Source organism: Scylla paramamosain, chromosome 19, assembly GCF_035594125.1.
Source record: "Scylla paramamosain isolate STU-SP2022 chromosome 19, ASM3559412v1, whole genome shotgun sequence".
NCBI classification, from domain to species: Eukaryota; Metazoa; Arthropoda; class Malacostraca; order Decapoda; family Portunidae; genus Scylla; species Scylla paramamosain.
The window spans coordinates 18688642-18698154 of record NC_087169.1 but is presented as its reverse complement, the minus strand read 5'-3'; positions in this window follow the sequence as shown (position 1 = coordinate 18698154).

Sequence of the window (9513 nt, the reverse complement as noted above, 5' to 3'; positions counted from 1 at the left end):
GGGCCAGGACGGTGTGTGGGCCGAGAGAGGACCAAACTAAGAATACTAATGTCCCCGCAACACCACACTCACTACAACACCAGCCTACACCACTGTCCCACACACCTGATGTCCCCCGCAACACCATCAATAACCTCAACAATAATCTATACATTACGGTGACGGCGCGTCTCTCTGACAGGCTAAACTAACACGCCCCCCGGAGAGCCCAAGCCCCGCGGTGGGTGGGCGGTGGGGGCGGGCAGGGTTCGATTGACATACACCGAAGGAGCCGAGGTGCCCCGCCGGTAGCTACAACAGACGATGAGGGACGAGGGGCACGACGCAGCCCTGCCCCGACGAGTTATGGACAAGACAAGAAGGAAGCCACCGCGGGGAGTCGAACCGGAGCCTAAGATCATCTCCACTTTTACAACAGACGAAGGGTGGAAGTACAAGAGGCCAAGGACCCCGGGGACTCCAAGGGCCTCTCGTAGTCACCGCGTAAGTACACAAAGGACACGGCCTGGCGTACATAAAAACAGGGACCTAATCGCTGCCACGTACTGAGGGAAGCAAAGGGAAGATGACAGAATGAAACGAGGAGACATTTACAGAACCAAACGAAAAGAAATAAAGGAGAAGCAAGAAAAAATATATACCAAAGCAATAGAGATAAACAACGATCCTACCAAAGCAAGACAAAAGGTTTAAACGACTGAAGAAAACATAAAACTAAACAAGAAAAGATACGAGCTGAACAAGAACAAGAACAAGAACACGAGAGGAAGCACAGAACCTGACATGCATACAAGTGACCAGGTGAAATCGCGACACAGGAGGAGAAAGAGCACACACACACACACACACACACACACACACACACACACACACACACACACACACACACACACACACACACACACACACACACACACACACACACCAGCAGAGGAAGTCCCTGTGAGAGGCTCGTTCATCACTACAAGTCACCACACACCTGTTCTGGAGCAGGTTGTGGGGGAGGGAGGGAGTGGGGAGGGCAATCAGGGGGTGTCAAGGAGTTGGGGGAAGATGTAGTAACCAGGTGGGGGTGATGATTGGGGTATAATGGTGAGGGTGTTGAGGGAGGGAAGGTGTGGATACAAAGCCCCCTCACACCACTCCCTCATCACCACTCCCTCATCACCTCACGTAACTTCATTAACTCACCTGCAGCTCCTGACTCGCTCACGTGACACACCTGGGAAAAAACTAATAAAATAACACGAGTACCTGGCTTGCTGTAAAATGGGATCATGTTTAGATAGAAAAAAGTGTAACGGGATGGTGATGACGACGGTGATGGCGGGCACTCACTCACGTACGAGGAGGAGGAGGAGGAGGAGGAGGAGGAGGAGGAGGAGGAGGAGGAAGGAGGAAAAAGCCCAAAGACGTGACTCCGTTGTATATGATCCGATTTTCCTGACTAAGGCCTCAAGTACCGTATTTCAGCCTTGCACGTCACTCCCATAACAACAATAACAACAACAGCAGCAACAACAACAACAACAATAAGAATAAGCCTACATACTTTCGCAATCCACTTTCACTCTAGACTCAATCCTGTTATAAAATTAAACGAAGAAGGAAAAAAAAAAAAATACAAAAAACATGAAGCTGAAGAGAATTACGGTGGACAAGTGGCCTTTTTGCATCACATTTATTTACACTAACTTCCCTCTTGCTGTCTGTCAGTATTCTAAGTGGCTGAAACCCGCCTTGGAGTCCGCACAGAGGCTCCTGTCAGCACGGGGCCTCCTGACGTCAGCGCACACACTCCTCTCTCTCTCTCTCTCTCTCTCTCTCTCTCTCTCTCTCTCTCTCTCTCTCTCTCCAGCTCCACTACTTTCAATACACTTCTCCACTCAGCGCTTCCTCCGCGACACAAACTAGTCCCTCCACTTTCCTAATCTTGTCCTCCTCACACATTACGTCCTCTCTCTCTCTCTCTCTCTCTCTCTCTCTCTCTCTCTCTCTCTCTCTCTCTCTCTCTCTCTCTCTGGGAAGAGTAATTGTGGCGATATGAAGGTGATAAATAAACCGAAGTACAACATTTTTTCGTTCTAATTGTGTGAGGATGTGAAAAAAACGGAAGGATATGAGAGAGAGAGAGAGAGAGAGAGAAGAGAGAGAGAGAGAGAGAGAGAGAGAGAGAGAGAGAGAGAGAGAGAGAGAGAGAGTGTGACCTTCCTTACATATGACCTATAGAATGCCTTCGTGCCTCACTGAAGTACCCATACTGACCCACGTGACCTCTGACCTTGCTATTCCTCATTTCGTCAGACGTTCCCAACTTTCCCTCTCCCCCTCCTCTCCCTTCCCCCTCTTCCCTGTCACACTCATTCTCTCCATTTCCTCCTTTTTCTCCTGTCAAACTTACTCCCTTCTGTCTCTAAACCTCATCTCTTCCCCTCTTCCTTCCCCTCACCTGTCATGATACGTTACCAGTGTGTGGGTGAGGGTCTTGGCTTCAGGTGCTCCCCCCATACAAGGAACAGGAGGTCAAGTGGGGTTTTAAAGGAGAGTCTGGGGTGAGAAGAGGTCATGGGTGTTGATGTTCACTATGTATCATCTTCACATCGCGGAAATGTGAGAGGGAGGGAGGCTAAAAGGGATTCCACTAAGCTCTCTCTCTCTCTCTCTCTCTCTCTCTCTCTCTCTCTCTCTCTCTCTCTCTCTCTCTCTCTCTCTCTCTCTCTCTCTCTCTCTCTCTCTCTCTCTCTCTCTGTGATGTTCTGCTTCTTGTTATTCCATGTCGCTTATGCCACTATAAACTGCAGTGTGTTGAGTGTGTGTGTTTCACTATTCATGTGCTTCAAGTGCTCTCTCTCTCTCTCTCTCTCTCTCTCTCTCTCTCTCTCTCTCTCTCTCTCTCTCTCTCTCTCTCTCTCTCTCTCTCTCTCTCTCTCTCTCTTTGCACATCCATTCAATCTATTTTCATTTCATTTTCTTCCTTACAACTATCCCCCTCTCCATTTCCGTTTTCTTTCCCTTCTGCTCTCCATATAACCACCCGGCCCCCTTCACCAACCCTCTCTGTACCCTTTACCCCCCCCATGTACCCCTTCAGGAGGCGTGGGTAGGGAGGAGGCTAACGACATGATTGGCAGCGGTGGTGGCGACTCTCAAAGGTTTCTGATGACCCACCTGAGGGGAGCCAGAGGGTGGGAGCCATACTCTTTTTTTGCCTCCGTCACTAAGGGATGAGGGAATGGGTAAGGGGAGGAGTGAATGGACGGGGATGGGAAGCAAGAGAGATAGGAAATGGGAGAGAGAAATAATGAGGGTTCTGGAAGTACGTGAGAGAAGAGGGATAGAGGAATGAAGGAAAGGGAATAAGAGAAGGAAGAGGAATGGTATGATGAGAGATGGGTAATGGAAATGGGGGATTTGAGGTAGGAGGGAAGAGGGACAGAGGGATAAGGGAATGATGGGAGAAAGAGGAATGAGAGAAGATGATAATGGTGTGAGGAGAATGGGCAGGCGAATGACAGAATTGGGGAGTGGGAAGTGAAGAGGAAAATAAGAGAAATGGAAGAAGGGTGGAAGGGAGGGGAAAGACAATGAGGGGAAAAAAACAAAGGTCGCTGGGCTGTGTGAGTGAAAGGAAAGGGGAAGAAGAAGACAAGTGTGAATAAAGAATTGTACAGACTAGAAAAAAAAAAAAACTTGTTCCCTATTTTTTTTTTTTTTTTGTGTGTGTGTGTGTGTGTGTGTGTGTGTGTGTGTGTGTGTGTGTGTGTGTGTGTGTGTGTGTGTGTGTCTGTGTGTGCTCTTCACCTGCTTAGCCTCATCACACTCCCTCAGCCTCGTGACCAAGGGAAACACAACAGAAAACGGGAGATAGAGCCTTCACCTAAAGGTACAATGAATAACAAGAAACCTTTGAAGCAGGAACGATAAAAAGATATAAAGAGAGAGGAAAAAAAAAAAAAATCAAGGTACCATAATTCAGACAAAATTTTATGCATTTTTCTGTTCATTCCACATCATTAATCTTTTTTCTGACTGAAAGATTACAGATCAACAAAAGACCAGCGCGTGACAAAGCCTATTTTAACCCTTTCGTTCCCTTTCATGTGGCTTTGGTCCGTCTCTCTCTCTCTCTCTCTCTCTCTCTCTCTTCTCTCTCCTCTCTCTCTCTCTCTCTCTCTCTCTCTCTCTCTCTCTCCTCCTCCCTCCACCTGTCAGGGAGTGAGGGGGTCTGCTCATCGCTCACAATTTATTGCTACTGATGCCTCGGGTTGACAATACGGCGGCGACACAGCGTCAATGGGCCCCGCGCCTGCCTGACGATGTACTTAACGCCCGTCCCCATTTCCCTCCACCCGCCTCCATCGCCCCCACGCACCACACAGCACCACAGCCTCGGCGTTGCGTAAGCTTGTGTTAGCGGTGGCTCGTGTGCTAGCTATTGTGTGGGTGATTTTTTTTTTTCCTTGATGTAGAAGTTTACCGCTAGAGAGAGAGAGAGAGAGAGAGAGAGAGAGAGAGAGAGAGAGAGAGAGAGAGAGAGAGAGAGAGAGAGAGAGAGAGAGAGAGAGACATCCAAATTCAATCAAAACAAACATGGTGATAAAGGTTCTCCTGATGGGGACGTCCGCGAGGCCTCCTTCCCACGGTCTGTTTAACTTGTATCGTGATATCGGACGCCCCTCCCCTCCCTTAACCTCCTTTCCCGGCCCACCACGCTGCTCTCCTCTCCTCTTCTCTTCTCTTCTCTCCTGCCCACACTGCCTCCCCCCCACCTCTCTCTCTTCTCTCTGCCCCGCGAAAGCTTACTCCACGCCTCTCATCTGAAGCGACACCTACACCAATATAACGACACATAATACATTACTTTCCTTCCTCCTCCTCCTCCTCCTCCTCCTCCTCCTCCTCCTCGTCTTTCTCCTTCAGCATCCTCTCTCATAACGCCACCGCTCGCCGCCTCTCTCCTCCTCCACCCACCACCACCTCCACTAGCCTACTCTCGTGTTTAGGCCTACACAGGGCAGTCCTACCGCTACTGGTGGGGCGAGGGTCGTGGTGGTGGTGATGGTGGTGGTAGTATACGTAGTAGTAGTGGAAGTGGTGGTGGTGATGGTGATGGTGGTGGTGAGGGTGATAACCTTGAAATGACCAGGTTTTGATGAGGGTCACTGAGGATGAGAGAGAGAGAGAGAGAGAGAGAGAGAGAGAGAGAGAGAGAGAGAGAGAGGAGAGAGAGAGAGAGAGAGAGAGAGAGAAATATTATCTTTAATGTATATCTTCTTCACGTAAGCACCTCCACATTAGGTTCTTCCCTTCGCCCCAAACTCGCATCCTCCGCCCTTCAAGCCTCACAATGGCCTCTCTTACACACACAATTTCCTCCACATTCTGACGTCTTAGGAGGCAATAGGGAGCATTTTTCCCCTTATTTGACTCCTTCTCCTCCTTCGAGTGTGATATGCATAAAAATGGGGCGCCAGGGAAGCCTTTAAGTGGATCCTCAGGGGAGAGTAAGTGACGTGGGTATTAAATGAGGGGGCTTACTTATCCTCGTCATCTCAGCTCGCTACCTCGTCTCCTCGTGCCCAAAGTATCGTCTGTTTGTCTTATACTTAACGCCTTTTTTTTTTTTTCTTATTTCTTAGTGTCAATTAACGCCCTTTTTTTTCGTTTGTTCCTATTTTTTTTATATAATTTTCTATTTTTTTTATCCATTGTTATTTTTTATGTATGTAGTTTTCTTCCTTTCGTACTGTTTTGTCATCTTTCTTTCAACGTTTATTCATTTTTCACTATCTGTACCGTATCAGTTTTCTATCTTTTGTACCTACTTGCTTTTACTATTCATTATTTTCTCTTCTTTTTTTTCAGGTTTTTCTGGTACTGTTCATACTTTATCTACGCATCATCTATCATTCAATCTACACTTTCACTTTTATCATTCCATCACTTCCTTTAGATACATTACCACCTTACACCTTCCATATACACCTTCCAAAACATTCAACCATCCATGTAATACTCTATACCTAACAAGAAACCCACAACCCCCCCCCCAGAGTCCCCCAACACGTCCCTCCTCCAAACATCTCACAGTTAAATACACTTCAAGGTTCAGGCGTAAAGATTGAGCATCAAGAGCCCCAAAAGGCAAGACGTCACACCTACAAGGACCGTGTACCTCCTAATGACTCCAAGCTGGGGGACACCTTGACGTCTATGTCCCCTTGTCCTATTGACCATTCGCTGAAACTCCACCTGACACTTCCTGGGTACAGGCGGAAGGCGGGAAGGGCTGAGGCAGGGAGGATAAGGTAGGATAAGGGAGGGTGATGGAAAGACGGTAATAAAGGGAGGGTAGAAGAGAATGGAGGGAGAGAGAAGGACACAGGAGGAAGGGAATGGTAAAGGGGAACTGAAGGGAATGGGAAATAACTGGGAGGAAGAGGTATGGGTAAAGGGGAATGGTTAGGGAAGGGACAGAAGAGAAAATGGATGGAAAGAGACACTGGAGGATGGAAGGTGGAAGGGGGATAGAGTGATGGGAAGAGGGGAGGGAAGGGTGATGGGTGAAAAGGGATGGGGGAGGAAGGACATAAGCGGATCCTCTTGTGGCGAATGAATGGAGAGAATTTAATGAGTCGTTCTTGTGATTCATGGGCTCATCCGCTTCCTGGCCCCTCCTCCTCCTCCTCCTCCTCTTGCTCCTCCTCCTCCATTAGTCCTCATGATGTCTTGAGAACCTCCTCCCAGCTGTTCTCTCCCTCTGTGTCTGTCTCTATTCCCAAACCCAAACAAGATTCTAACATGTTTACCTCCACGAATATAAACAAACAATTCTCACCTGTACCTACCCGTCCCCCAAGCTACCTGTCCATCATCCTGGCACTCCCCCGGTAGTCCCTGACCCTCCTGACCCTCCTTGACACCTCTCCCTTACCCCCACCCACCCACAACACCCACATGAGTGATAATGGAGGCTTTTAACACCCACACCACTAACCTGTCCACCCTTACACTTACTTATGATGAATTTCTCACTACTCAAGGTGTAAGATTCCCCAGGTGTGACCCTCCTCCTCCTTCTCCTCCTCCTCCTCTAAGCTTGTTTGTGGGTGGTCGAGACTAAGGGGTGATGGAGTGCGTAAGGGGCGAGTAGGTGCGGCGGGGCTTTGGATGAGGCAGTGGAGGGGGAGGGGGAGGGGTGAGAGGAGAGGGGAGGAGTGAGTGACAAAGATCTAAAGCCTCTGATGTTGAGTGGATTGGTGCAGTGCTGGATCTCTCTCTCTCTCTCTCTCTCTCTCTCTCTCTCTCTCTCTCTCTCTCTCTCTCTCTCTCTCTCTCTCTCTCTCTCTCTCTCTCTCTCTCTCTCTCTGTTGAGTGGAAGGGGTAATGGGACCTTTTCACGATTTACATCAATGGGGTAAGAACAGGAGGAGGAGGAGGAGGAGGAGGAGGAAGAGAATAAAGAGGAGAAAAGAGCAAAGATAAATAATCGACATGTGAAAAAAATAAAGGAAAAGAAAAAAATCTAATCCTTCCTGTTTGTTCAGTTGCATTTCCGTGACAACTGCGAATATTTGCCAAGATCCTTTTTTCTTTTGTTGTTTTTCTTTGTCCTTTCCTTGACCTTGCCCACACCCACACACCCACACACCCACACACCCACACACCCACACACACACACACACACACACACACACACACACCTGTCCAGTAAATTAATCCTGTAACACAATGACTCTTACAAACATTGAGACAACACGTGACCAGACACAGAAAACGGAGCAGGCAGAGTGTGACGAAAGGAGGAGAGGAGGAGGAGGAGGAGGAGGAGGAGGAGGAGGAGGAGGAGGAGGAGGAGGAGGAGAAGGAGGAGGAGGACCTACAAATTACAAAGAACCTAGTAAAGCAAATACTCTAAATTACAGACATCCTTTATAACTTTAGAAAAAAAAATAACACGGTGTTGCTTTGCTTCACTTCACGTAAATGAAATCTGGAATAATTTATAGCTTAATGAGAGAGAGAGAGAGAGAGAGAGAGAGAGAGAGAGAGAGAGAGAGAGAGAGAGAGAGAGAGAGAGAGAGAGGAAAAACAGTTGACCGCCGTGAGCTGTTTACCACAAGTCACCTTCGAAGAGTTTCAGAAACAGGATAATCTAGACTTGTGTTATCTGTAGCACGCCTCTTCCTCCTCCTCCTCCCCCCTTACTCCCTTTCCACACCTCTCCCAAATTCTCTCCTCCTCAACCTTTACCACCTCTCTGTTCCTCTTTACCATATCTTAATTTCTTTCTTCTCTTCCTTAACGTTCCTATTCTCCTTTCCCTTTATCATCCATTAATTCATCTCCATCCTATCCCCATATTCCTTTTTTCGCTGTTTTGCATCCACTTCCTACTCACTCCCCTTTCTCTCTCTCTCTCTCTCTCTCTCTCTCTCTCTCTCTCTCTCTCTCTCTCTCTCTCTCTCTCTTTGCCTTCCCTCTGAAAGGCCTGGGAGGGGAAGCGAGTATGTGACGTGGAAAACTAAGCGAGAGAGAGAGAGAGAGAGAGAGAGAGAGAGAGAGAGAGAGAGAGAGAGAGAGAGAGAGAGAGAGAGAGAGAGAGAGAGAGAGAGAGAGAGAGAGAGAGACTACTGGTGCTACACTTTATTGCATTAGTGTGGAGTTCCCAGGGTAGTTTATGGAATAGGCCTAAACTTACATGGCCCATCTGCCGCCTCTACACACACACACACACACACACACACACACACACACACACACACACACACACAGGCCCTACCACACCTTCCTTCCCTCTCAAATCATTCTTGAGTTAACCTAACCTAACCTAACCCACTCTCTTCTCTCTCTCTCTCTCTCTCCATTCCTACATCTCCTTTTTTTTCCTGTTTCTCCCTCTACCATTTTCCACTTCTCTCATCTACTTCCACGCCCTCCCTCTTCCATTCCTCCTCCTCCTCCTCCTCCTCCTCCTCCTCCTCCTCCTCCTCCCAGCCATACACTACACACTTGTCACATCTCTCACAGAAACTTTGCAAACTTTTCCAAATGTGTTGAGGACTGAATGGATGTGAGTGGAGGAGGAGGAGGAGGAGGAGGAGGAGGAGGAGGAGGAGGAGGAGGAGGAGGAGGAGGAAGGAAGGAATCATAAAAGCAGATGGAGAGGAGAAAGAGGCGGAAAAGTAGAAAAGGAAGAAGGAAAAAGAGACATCAGGAGAGGAAGGAAGTGGAGAAGACGAAGGAGAATTTAATGGAGTTGAAAGGAGAGAGAAATCTGAAAATGGAGGAAAAGAAAGAAAACCAAAGAATACAGAGAGAGAGAGAGAGAGAGAGAGAGAGAGAGAGAGAGAGAGAGAGAGAGAGAGAGAGAGAGAGAGAGAGAGAGAGAGAGAGAAAACTTACGGAAACTGGGGCACGGAGAGAGGAAGAGAGGAGGGAGCGGGAAAGGGAATGTCCAGGATTCTCTCTGTTGGCGACACTTTGGGCAGTGACTGGCACTTCCCTGGCAAC